Consider the following 13,439-nt stretch of genomic DNA (forward strand, 5'->3'; position numbering starts at 1 on the left):
TTCCTCAAATTAAAAGTGTGATTAACTTTGTTTTCCAAGGTATGGGTGTGTTTAATTATGCTATAGAACCTCCAAAGCAGAGTTAAAACCCATATTCCAACTTCTTGCCAACATCTTTGCTACTCATTTGTGGAGGGAACAAAACCTGTGGAGATGACCTATTTATTGCTCATGACCAAAATTCAAGTCAGATTTTTGGGGGCTAATCTTTTTTGAGGGATAAGGTGTGGGAATGGTCTAAGGGGAGTTTTAGGTTTCAGGAGTATTTTTGTATAAAGTTTTACTTTTTTAATGTTGCAGAAATGTTTATTATAGTGGCAATGGAATGTTTAGGGTTCAGGTTTGGGTAGAGGTTCGATCGCCATTCGAGATTTATGATTCAGCATTATTACTCAAAAATAGACACTTGAAATATTATCAATGTTTTATAATTCGTTTTGACATCAATCATTTTAGGTAATGAGCTATACTCAAACCTACCCGAGCAGGATTGGCCTGAGATATGGATCTAGCTTCTGAATTCTATTAGTTAAATGCAGAAGGTCAACACAGTTGGATCGGGAGAAAGTGTTTTAACGCCCAGCTAACAGTCCCCAATCTGCACCTGGAACTTCTCTTGAACCGTTACAGAATAACTGGTATGGTGCTAAGGAATAGACATATGGTATCACATTACATGAAAGTGAAGTGACAGCACAGCTCCATCAAGTGCGTATGGAACGTGGCTATCTTTTTGGAAGTTGAGCAGAAATTGTGGATGAACCAGTTATTCCATGTCCAAAAACCCTTAAGGCTGAGGTAGGATAGTATAACTAATATTGTCAACAATCTGAGCCAGTTTTAATGGAAGTAAAGGACAAATCTTGCAGCATGTTCTACAAAACATATGCATCTGTGTTTGCCACTTCTATACCATTCAGTCCTGGCTAAGGACACCAACTTATGAATAAAGAAGGAATCTTGTAATTACAGCGTTGCCTCTGGCATCAGCACAGACGCCCATGTGACAAGGCAAAATGAACCGACCCTATCAGGTCCTCAACAACTGACCTTGTTCATTAGAAAATTACAATCTCATGAATGAATTCCTTTTTCACAGCTGCGTATTCATAATTATATTTAGTTCTCCACGGGGGTCAGTACATGCCCACATCATTTATAAAACACGAGAAGTGGCGTCACTATGAAAGAAAATGACTGCTGGATACAAACATGTAATTTGACTGCAGCGATTACTCACGTGAAAGGCTCATGTGAAAGTAAAAGATGCCTGACTCTTCTTGAATATTACAATCATAAATGGTGACCCCCTTCACAGGTTCATATTTTACACTCTGCACAATACGTCAACATATTTATAAAATTATACCAGCTCTGCTCTTATGATTGTTTATGTCGAACATTTTCAAAACTGCCTGTAGTTTTAATATATAATGCATCTTTTATCACTGCTTATCCTGCCTCATTTCAATCAGAGCAGAGCTAACGTAATTCAGACCACAACCCTGCTTGTAACAATCACTCTCAGTCAGACTCATGAAGGGAACTCCTATTGAGTGGTATTTGCTGACTGTTCATGCAGGGCTGCCACAGCTAGTGGTACACTGTAAGCCAAGTAGGAGAGGTGGGGTAACTGGTTAAGTTTGGGCTGTCTGGATAAATGGCTATGACTGCAGAGGTGTGGTAGAAAGTCACCTTGCATAGCAATGTCTGACATGAATTCATGAGGCAAATGCTTTCAAGAGCCGATAGTTTTAGGACACACAGACCGGGACAGTCTGCCCATAAGGCAAACCTGTGTGGCTTTGGCCCTGCTGAGCTCCAGCAGAGGGAAGGGGTGGAAGGTTTAAGGGTTTTGACAAGAAGGCCCATCTCCTTCAGGCTGAAAATTGACTCCCCTGGAGAACAGACTGAAGATATGGAGACCCGGGGACTGCATGACGTAGAATAAAGCTACTGTCAAACCACTGGCAGGCAACATCACCACAATCACCCTGGTTCCACTGCCCATCTTCACTAAGCAATAGGTAAGCAGGGGATAAAGTGTATCTAGAGGGAACCTGACCAAATGATTTCAAGTAGCAGTACATTGAGACGTGTGCAATAGGTCATTACACAATAGAGCTCGTAACAATGGTGGATGCATTAGGCACTGGATGGGACTTGCTCAACTGTCCTGGGGTGGCCTTGCTACAGGTTTGCACTGCAGATATTTTACAAGCCGAATTTCTGGCATGCATTTTTTTTGTGGGCCTAATGATGGAGTACCACTAGGGGGTTAGACAGAAAAACACTTATACCAGCTCGTAGCTACTGGCTTTCCATCTGCTTATTGCTCGATATCCTCAAAAAATGTGAAAGACTTTCCGGGTGTGAGTAGTGATTAGACCAGAAAGATAGAAGATGGATATAGCTCTGTATGTAAGAGACACAAAAGTCAGAATAAGTTATGACTTCTCCACAAATTAAAGGGATTTGGAATATATGATGTACAAATGTACATAGCTTGAAGCTGCTTAACCTGTACACTGTGAGATGGCTTAGAATTTCCCTTGATCGCCCTGTGTCAAGGATCCCGACCCTTAATACGATGACAGAGACCGTGTATAGCAGAAAGGCAGCTGCAAGTCTTTTTTTAGTGGGGTGTGATTGATGAACATATGCTGGATTCGTCGACCACAATAACTAAGTGGAGGTACTAAGATCGGAGTAGATATTATGCACATTGAAGCTGTTAGGCCTCCATGCACGCACACATGAAGATAAGGAAGAAATTACCTATCTTTGCTTTAAAATCAGGAAGTAAGGCTTCTCCTGTGTAGTTTAGCACCACAGATAGACTACACCTTATACAGGGGAAGGTGTCCATAATTCTATATTCAGGGATATATTCATTAACATCTGGTGAATTTGGACAACCAGTGAAATCTTGCAATAAGCCAAAGAATGTAGCCTACAATAGAATTCTCAAGATCCAGCTTTGAAAGTACCTGAAGCATAAACATTGTGAAGCCATACTCATTGCAACACAGCACTATACAATTATTTTTAAAAGTAAGAAAGATCATGTTTTGAAACAAACCTTTATCGCAACCGCATTTCACTTGGGAGCAAATGCACCCCAAATTAGACATGGTGTATTCATTTAAATAAATTTAGGGTAGTAAACTCCTTACTAGTTTACTTCCCGGCTTCACTGGATTTCCAACATTATGGTAAAAGTCAGATGAGCACTTCAGAGTCCTGTGAAACAACATCAGCTCATTCAACCAGCCCTCATCCTAATATCAAATTACACAACTTCAGTAATCACACAAAATTTAGTGTCAAGTCAGGGGGAAAGAACCAGGGCAAGATAAAAAAAAATAAAAAAAATACTTAATCTGTTCTAGAAGCCAAGCTTGGTGGTGTTAATAATAACACTCATGGTGCATATTAAAACACCTGCTATATAAGGTATTATACCAAAAATGCTGGCATATGTTAAAACGCCAATCTTCGCATCATTAGACCTAAAACGGGCCTCCTCGTTAGAAAAAATAAAATGGGCATGCCCTACTTGTTAAAACAGCAAACATGAACTCCACACGTAGGACAATCAACCAGAAAGTTTGTTTTGAAGGAATTTTCTTCTTACATTAACTTCCAGTTGCTCAGCGTTTTACATTTAAGGTTTTGACTAAGACTCTGCTCATAACAACATTCTTTGAGCCTAATGGTATTTGTGTGTACACACTCGGCTTTTACAAAGAGACTTTAAGCATTAACGCAGGTTTGTACTAGTGAAAGACCCAATGTTGTGAAGTACAAAGATTCACTCAGGTGTGAGTATTTCTTCGCCTAGAATATCTTTCTATGGTGGAAATGGGAGGCAACATGGACTAGATCGGTGATGGTCTAAGGTAAGCATTTCTCCACAGGGTAAAACATTGCGCTCTAAGCAAATAAAATAAAATAAAAAAGGTTAACCGCATTTGCTGTCATGCTAGATATCTTTCCATGCATAAATGTACACTATGTGCACTTAAACATGCTTAAATGTGTACTATATACTTTACGCACAGAAATGCCTTTATATGGGGTTGAATAGTTAATCACAAATGTTTTCCTGATGTGTTGCAGGAAGATTATACTGTTGCATTATATTACTGGAAACCATTTCCTGGATTCTTTTGTGACTAAACGCTTGTTACATTGCAACGCAAACAACCCCAGACCTCCTTTTTTGCATCATTATTTTATGTTTGCTCTGTGCTAATTTTGAAGGTGCAGCAACTATTTGAAAAAGATTCCGCATGGAACGTTCTCCTGTAAGAGCCTTGCCAAATAATACTGTTCTAAAAAGAGCTAAGATTATCCATCAGTCCACATTTAAAATAGTCATTTTTTATCCATAGGAACATACTTAAAGTAGTAAATGGCATGGAAGGAAGCTCAAAGTACAGCAATACCAGGATGAATTACCATCTATCTAGCTATACAACATGGGACCCGATTCACAAAGAGCCTCTGCACTCATGGCATGATCTCTGCACTACAGTGAATCATTGTGAAGATCACGCCACAAGTGTGGGAATCCCACAATGAATGCGGAGCGTAAGCCACGAGTACAGAGGCTCTTTGTAAATCGAATCGAACCCATGGTCTTTAAATTAATGCAATTTAATCCATCTTTGGAACCCTATAAGTAAAACCGTATACTAGACCTAAACCTAATTTGTTTGACATAATTTGAATATGCCCTTGCTTAACCCAATTTTATTATACCTGTTTTATTCTTACTAAAGATAAGATTAAAGGCCCCATTAAGAGTGTGGTGGTCTGAGGACCTCCACACTTTCGCTGACGTCCGGACTGCCACACTCCCGGCAGTACGACATCCCAATTACAATTTACATAGGCGGACCCACCTAATGACCCCCGTCCCCGCCAGGATCATAGATCCCGATAGGGTGACGGCAGGGGTGCTTGTAACGAGCCATGACAGTGTTGAACTCAGCGCTGCCTGGCTGATTACAGCCCCACTTTATGCTACCCTCTTCATGGCATGAACTCTGCCATGAAACAGCTGGCGGGAAGCCAGTGCCAGGGTCACAAGGGGCCCTGCAATCCAATGCCCAAGACATGGGAAATGAAAGCACCCACCTGCCCAGCACCATTTGAATTTTGCAGACCCTGCCCTTACTGAGAGAGCTGGAGTGCTAGGATATTGGCCTCTGCTCCTTTAAGCACTGTTGCCGCCGGTCAGCCTGGAGGGAATGCGTATTGCAATGTTCCCGCCGGTCAGCCCAACAGGAACATTATGATATGCTCTTGAGGGGGCCGGCGGCTATGGCAGTGCCATGATGAGACAGCCAAAGTCATAATGAAGTCTTAAGTATTTAAATAATATATTTCTGGAGGGCTTACACAAGTCTGTCCAAACTGAATTATTTGTGAATACATTTTTACCTTAATTGTTTTTTTTAAATGTATTTACCATTTATAAACAAATCTTACATCTCTGAAATGATACATTGTTGGGGAAGGTGGTGGCAAACTCAATGATTAAAATCACATGTAATTAAATATTTAACCCTGCAAGCCTGTTTTTATTCATTTAAACAATTTACACTTATCCATAATTTAATTATTTCATTTTTAAATTCAATAAAATTTAGCTGATGTAACAGTCTGCAATGTAGCGGTTACATCAATTTAATTACCGTGATGTATTGAGGTGAATGTCGTGGTGATGATACTGTATTTGGGAAAGAGTACGTGTCAAGTCTAATGCCCAACTGGTGCACTACATGGAATTCCTGTACTCATTCTAGAAACCAGTCTCACGTGTTTAATTACAAATGTTTATATATATTTATAAATGCCATCTTCTCTAACGTTGCCTGTGCCAGACCAAGTATAAATAACCCAGAGCATGCTGCGCTGAAATACGGTTGTTATGGAGATGGACAAAAGTAACCTAGTTTGTTTTGCATCTAGGGTTGGGGTACATATAGGAAACTGACATCCTAAAGGTATTGCTGCCCAATGTGATGCAGGGCAGGTCAAAGGTGGAAACAACTGAATGATTTGTGGTAGTGAAATGTGATGCACGGTGATCAGAAAGAGCAGCAGCAATGTAAACTCTGCGCAATTAGGACTGCAATTTGAGGAGTCCAAGCGTAGGTGCGTGGACTGGTACAACATTGGTTGCCACATGGAGGTGGAGGTGAAATGCATCCATTTGGATTTCATCAGAATTCTGTACAATGCAATGGTTTACACCGTAAAACAAGCACCTGGACCAAACGAATTATACTGAGCATGGAGTGCTGGGTAGACAGATAAAAAGGGTAGTTTAAATGAAGAATTTTGCTTCACAAATTAGAATTGTTAAAATAATTAGAAATGTAAATGCATCAACCCTCTACCCTTCATACTCTCTACTGTAATTCAATTACACAACGTCAGTAACAAGCTTCCCTGGGTATAATGCGACTCAAGTCACGCAAATGCTTTCCTTCTACTAAGGAGGAAATCATTTGACTACAAATAGTTACTAAAAAGCCTGTCAATATTACATTCCCTAAATTAAACAAGCACCGTAGTGCTTGAAGCAGAACTTAAGTACGTTTAACATGCCCTGGATCAAAACACATATATATATATATACATATATATATATATATATATATATATATATATACATACATACATACATATACACACACACACACATATATATAAATACATCAAAGTTATTTATAATCGTACGACGGGCAACGGAATGAATGACATCCAAAAGCTTATAATTAATGCACTCAATTACCGCATAGGAAAAGATGTACTTTTTTTAAACGGAGGAAAAGGTGAAGGATTACGTTGTTCTCTCATTAGACAAGAGAGTTCAAACACGCAGGAACAATACACACCAGAAAGCTGAAGAAAGGGATCTAGCAACCATGCGAGACAATACCATTACCCTGGCATTAATCATGGTTGTCTTGAGGAGCCAACCAGAGCACTAGGGCACTTCAGTTAACAGCAAGAGACGAACACATTCTCCAATCAGAAACTATGTCTGTTGTTTCACTGGCAAGACGTGCCTATGTGTTTTTTTAACAGAGATAACCAGCAGCCCTACTTCACCGCAATGGTAAGCAAGATATGTGAAAATGAAAAAAGGCTAAGTACTTCCCGCACAGAAGTTAGCACAGCGGTAGTAATGTTTATGGTTTTGATCAGCTGCTGTCATTACAGGCTTGAAGCATGTCTTGCTGTTGGGATTTATTCGAAGAGGGCACAAAATGGTGCTGTGCTTGAAAGCATAGGAAAAAAATGTGACAGATGGAATGGGTGAATTAATCTTAGCCACTGGTAATTACTCAAGGCTCTATCCCAGTCCATGGTTATTTTGCACACCATGCTACCTTAGTTGGGAGCCAGCCATATGCTACTCAGTCTTGACCCTACTCAAATGGCAACAGTCCAGCCTGAATTACCTGGACCTCCTTGAACTAGAACTCTAGCAACCAAAGACTGGTTTCGCCCTTATTAGGGCTCATCACTTGGGTAAAGCTTGGTTTCTGTGGCAGTGTGCATGGGATTCTGCCAGAGCATTCTTGCCACACTTAGGGCATTTCATTAAAGCATTTTTTTAAAGTGATGGATTGAATGCTTGAAGTAATCTCAGCCACTGGCAATTACTTGGGGGTACATCCCATTCCACTATTACTTTGGACACCATGTTGCCTTAGTTTAGCCACTTTCTTGTTTAGGGCAGTCTGCCAAAAAGTAAGCCATGATTGCACTCCAAGAAACTGGTATGCCTCAGAGGGTCTTCCTATTCAAGCGATGTTCACAACATCTCACATCTACACTAAAGCCTTCATTTTTGGGAGATGGATTCTCTGCTGGAGAATTAGTTACCAGATTCATATTAACACAGTAAGTGCATCAGATGAAATTGGGGTCAACCGCAGGTTCCTTTCTCTGATAAACCTTACTAACGACGCGTACTACTGATGCTAATTGTCATTTGTCCATGCCTCCAACTTTTCACCCTTAGGACTGAACAGCATGTCAAAGATAATAAGAAAGAAGGCATATTTGGCCTCCAGTCAGCCAAACATTTTCACAAAGAGTAACTTTTTTTAAAAATTGCCCAGCTCCCATAATACTTTCAGATTAATGTTATTAATGAAAAGGAATGATTCCATAGAGCTTGTTGCAGAAGGCAAATGTTGCTGAATATAAATGCTATGAATATTTCAGAATTGAAAAAGCAGATAATGTGCTGCCAAGCCAATATGGGTAAGGATTGGCTTGGCAAATCATTAAGTCGAGCTGGTAGACAAGGCATGCACTGCCTGCTCGAAGCCATATCGTGGCTTATCTAGCACAGTGAGGGGCTTGAAGTGTGCCCATTGTTTACCATTGGTTGGATTTCCTTGTAGCTCATTTGCCTGTTTCTTAATCGAATTCCAGCTTGTCAACCTTGTACTATTCCCTTCCATGGAGCATTGCTTTTTTACCATCCCTTCGACTGGCTGGCATCTTTGCTTTCAGTACTTGTGTTTCAAGCACTACTTTTTCTTTTCTTTTCTGTAAAGCACTCCATTAGAAAGCATCCGTTTCTCAAGTGTCATCACCGGAGTGCTTTTTCCTGTTACCTCGCCTCACCTTCTTTCTTGGTTTCCTGTCCATACATGTTGGTTATGCCTCCCCATCCCTCCCCCATGTTACTTGGGCTTTGCAGACCCACTCCTGCCTTCCCATGTGTTGTGTTGGTCAATCAATCAAGGCATTTGTAAAGCGCACTACTCACTCGTGAGGGTCTCAAGGCGCTGGGGGTGGGGGTCTGCAACTGCTGGAACATCCATGTCTTGAGCTGTCTCCTGAAGTTAAGTAGGTTCTGTGTCTGTCACATGTGAGTGGGCAGAGTGTTCCACGCCTTGGCGGCGAGGTGGTAGAACAATCTGCCACCGGCAGTCGTTCTGTGGATGAGTGGGATGGTGGCGAGGGCAAGGTCAGCAAGGCGAAGCTGACGGGTCGGAGTGTAGGAGAGCTGTCTCTTGAGGTATTCTGGTCCGGTGTTGTGCAGTGCCTTGTGAGCGTGGTTGAGGAGTTTGAACGTTATTCTCTTGTTGACGGGGAGCCAGTGCAGGTCTCTCAGGTGGGCTGTGATGTGGCTGTGGATGTCCAGGATGAGGTGTGCGGAGGCGTTCTGTATGCGTTCGTCTTTTTTGGAGCTTGGCCGTAGTTCCTGCATAGAGGGCGTTGCCGTAAGTCCAATCTGCTGCTTATGAGGGCTTGGGTTCCAGTCCTTCTGGTTCCAGTTGGGATCCATTTGTAGATCTTCCGAAGTATGCGGAGGGTGTTGAAGCAGTAGAGGACACAGCGTTGACTTGCTGGGTCATTGATAGTGATGAGTACAGGATGAATCCCAGGTTTCGTGCATGGTCGGTGGGTGTCGGTGCGGTTCTCAGTGTGGCAGGCCACCAGGAGGGGGTGGAGCAGAGGATGAGTACCTCAGTTTTGTCAGAATTCAGTTTCAGGCAGCTGTTCTTCATCCATTCAGCAACAGCCTTAATTTCTTCGTGGAGGTTGGTTTTGACGGTGGCGGGGTCCTTGGTGAGGGAGAGGATCAGCTGGGTGTCCTATGCGTACGAGACGATGTTGAGGTTGTGAGATCAGACGATGTTTGATGCCATGTAGACGTTAAAGAGGGTCGGGCTGAGGGACGACCCCTGGGGTACACCGCTGATAATTCTGGTGGCTTCAGAGCTGGTGAGAAAGGAGGTGATCCAGTCTAGGGCTCTGTCACGGATCCCTGCATTGTTGATGCATGTGCATAGGGTGTGGTGGCAGGCAGTGTCGAAAGCGGCCGAGAGGTTCAGGAGGATGAGGGCAGCGGTTTCGCCATTGTCAAGTATGGTCCTGATATTGTCGGTGGTGGCAATGAGAGCAGTTTCGGTGCTGTGCTTGCTGCAGAATCTGGATTGGGACAGGTCCAGGGTGTTGTTCTCCTTGAGGAAGCGGGTCAGTTGTTTGTTGACAATTTTCTTGATGACTTTTGACGGGAAGGGGAGCAGGGAGATGGGCCGGAAGTTCTTGAGGTCCTTTGGATTCGCCTTGGGTTTTCTTTTTTTTAAGGAGGGCGTTGATCTCGGTGTGTTTCCAGAGCTCCGGGAAGGTGGTGGTCTCGAAGGAACTGTTGATGATCTTCCGGAGCTGGGGTACGATGACCGAGCTCGCTTTGTAGAAGATCCCACCCTGTTTCTTCTGTTCCCATTCACCCGCCTATGTAAAAAAAATCTGTGTGATTTAATTTTAGTTTCTGATCAAATTGGATCGCTAACTAAAAAGAAAACAAGCATTTGCAATGCAATGGGTCCTGTGTTTGCTAGAGTTAGAGCTATTAATGTTGTAAATTCCTAACTGGACTTTTCTTGCCACGTAAATTTAAAATGAAAAGTAAAACCGTTGACAGTAGTGTGCCGATTCAAAGCGCTACAGCCGCTATGAGTGTGAGCACAAGAGTTATTGGCTTCCTGCGTGAACGTCTAGAAAGGATCGCTGCTGGGATGAAAGGCAAACCGAAACTGGCAGAGGGCTATCACACGCTGTAACAGGAGGAGGCGTGACGTAGTGTCATGGCCAACAATAATGTGCACTTAGTGAAATCGCCTGGGAGGGAACTCAGCATACAAAGGAGGGACATTTCACAAAATGCACCAATAAAAATGAAACATTTAAAACAAGCACAACAAATAATGAATAGCAAGAGTGGGTGTGGTTAAAAGCCCACAGAGCGATTAAAACAGGCCAGAGCGCTTGCGCGCTCGACACTAAGAGGCCTGTGTCTTTTTGTAGGAGCACGTGTGGTACACGTCTACAAACTGATGCAGCACTTGCATCAAATGTTTTTTTTTTTTCCTACAGCTGCTACGCACTATGACTAAAGACCATTTGCAAAGCCCATAGGTAACAAAGGCCAGACCTACTGGATTTGCAAATGCTTGCTTTTTACAACCTAGCTTGGTTTTTCCTGTTGTCAACCTTCCATGGAATTTTACCTCTCCATATCCATAGAACATCCCAAATCTATGATATGATCTGCATAAGGATCTGAACAGGTGGGAGTTGTGTGGCAAGGATTGGGATACTAGCTAATAAAAAAATCTAATTCTAAGCCATTTGAACTCTTCATTTACTACCTATTGATCTTTCTGTGTTTCAATGCTCACATTCAAAATAAAGTATTGAACTTCTTTTGCTCACATAGGACGCTCAGCGTCTACACTGAAAAGTTGCTCAAGGCACTGAACATTATTTCTGTATCTTCCAATTTATATAATTGTAGGATGGTGTGGAGAGGTCCAAAAAGATTTGGCTAGTCATGGTGAAGCGGACGTACCATTTACCTAAAAATTAAATGCTGTTCAAGGTAAGAAATACCACAATTGCAAGCAAAGTGATCATGCATTTATTACCGTGATTTGCAGATTAAGATACCAGATATATCACTTCATACGTGAAGTAGAAAAAAAAAAAAACATTCTTCACTACGAAAAGTGATCAAGCCATCAAATGAAATAGAACATCATGAATAGTTCCGTTTGCTTGATTAACTTAACAGGACATCTCAACAACATAGGACTGTCTCTTTCTGGCTTTTCCCTATGTTGGTTTATTTTATGTGCAGCTGTCCACAGGGCGGGAGTGTTGCACTTGTCCAAGCCATGCCGATGTATGACTTTTTATCAGATCATGATCACCCCACCCCTAAGTTACTTACTGTTTGCATCAATTTTATAATTTGTTACTTGTTAATTATGTCATTCCCCATTTTTATGCTTTTTAGCTCTGAGAGTTTGTCTGTTTCATTGGTATGCTGTAAAGAAATAGTAGTCAAAATCTAAGTAAAATTGAATGAAAAAGCGAACATAAAATAATAATAAAACCCTACATAAAACAATTGAGATTCAAAAAACTTTCCTCAGACAGGAGTCAAAGAAAAATATTCATAGGTTGTGTGCTTGATTTTAATATTCACTCTAAGAGCAAACACATACAGGAAAGCAGTTACAACAGGGCATTCATGAGATGTAGAGAGAGGGAAGTTATCTTACCTGGTCTCTGATTTTTATAATCCATCCTTTTTACTCTGTTTTGGAAATGTATTATTGCCTGTGTTGAAACAGTAGTTCTGACTAACAATTCGACTTTTCTCTGCTTTCTGCTGTCCATAGAGCTGAAGAAAATTATTAATCTTAAACACTAAAGTAGGTTTGTGATCAATAATAACAGGCGCAAAACATTTCTTTGCAGGCAGTCGGCGCAACACAACCGATCTTTGCAAAGGGACAATGGAGGGAGTAGTCATTATGAATCCATAAAGAAACACTGCTAAGGGAGCAGCCGCACACAGGCTGTTAAAGGAAATGCCCGACCCTATTTATTTAAAGAGAATAAAGGTTAACTACTTTCTCAACTAATCTTTATAAATGACTGATGATTTGAAAAAGTAAGATCAGCAACACACCAATTTTTTTGGACACAGCCAGACAACGTTTGGCATTTTAAAGACATACCAATTACTTATTAGCACAATTTATTTTTGATCAGGTATTTACAAGGTGTAACTCATGGTTGTGGGAGTTAGTGTTATTTTGAAACATGTTTTAAGAATAGTGACTGTACGTGTACACAAAATACAGTGATCTTATCAAGCAGCATAGAGAGGTCACACACAGCCCAGTTGAAGGCAGAGTGAGTGCCTCTTACGTTTGGAAAGTGTGTCAAAGAAATACCTTTCATAATGTATGCTTATTTTTAAATGGTCAATACCAACAAAAAAAAAAAAGATTTTTTTCTGAGCATAATTCCAAACTCCAATTTCTGTAGAATTGAATTCAACAAACTCTCCGTCCAAAATACCAGCTATATTAGGAGGGGAATCGAGAGAAAAACAAGAGAAACATTTGGGGGTGGGGACTGTAACACTACATAAGATTCTCCGACTAGATTACACATGATTTGTAACAAAAGCCGGCATCAACCCACTGCCATTACTCTATGAAATATAAAATATGGTGGTAGCATCTCCAATACTGCAGACTCGAGATAATTTCACCATTCAGCAAATAACAATAAGACAGCTGCTCGAGTGCGATTAATGATGATAACCACAAGAACTACACCCACAAAAAGTATCACGGCAAACATCTACGGGTTCTCTCACTATGTATCCGAATTCTCAGAGGGCCGATGATTATAATGGGCAATCAAGATGTCTAGGAGGTTGACAAGGGACGGCGAGACAAATTAAGTCACCCGTAAAAAAAAAAACACCTCTCACGATAATGCGAACATCAGAAGCACATCAGAGCTGCAAATAAAATTCTTCCATTCCGTGTGATCTGTTCTTACGTTTAAAGGCCGACCCATGACAC

The 13,439-nt window shown here is 41.3% G+C and overlaps 1 protein-coding gene across 9 annotated transcripts in view; it reads right to left on the minus strand.

Moving 5' to 3' along the window:
- KCTD1 (potassium channel tetramerization domain containing 1) overlaps positions 1 to 13,439 on the minus strand; it is a 322,274-nt gene that overhangs the window by 40,691 nt on the left and 268,144 nt on the right. Inside the window, exon 1 of one of the 9 annotated variants that reach the window (XM_069220063.1) lies at positions 12,117 to 12,139. The exons of the other annotated variants lie outside the window; for them this stretch is intronic. The gene's annotated coding sequence lies outside the window, so the exon portion shown is untranslated. Of the gene's footprint in view, positions 1 to 12,116; positions 12,140 to 13,439 lie in introns of those variants that run through there. 9 annotated transcript variants of the gene reach the window in all.

The sequence above is a fragment of the Pleurodeles waltl genome, chromosome 2_2, assembly GCF_031143425.1.
Source record: "Pleurodeles waltl isolate 20211129_DDA chromosome 2_2, aPleWal1.hap1.20221129, whole genome shotgun sequence".
Lineage (NCBI taxonomy): Eukaryota > Metazoa > Chordata > Amphibia > Caudata > Salamandridae > Pleurodeles > Pleurodeles waltl.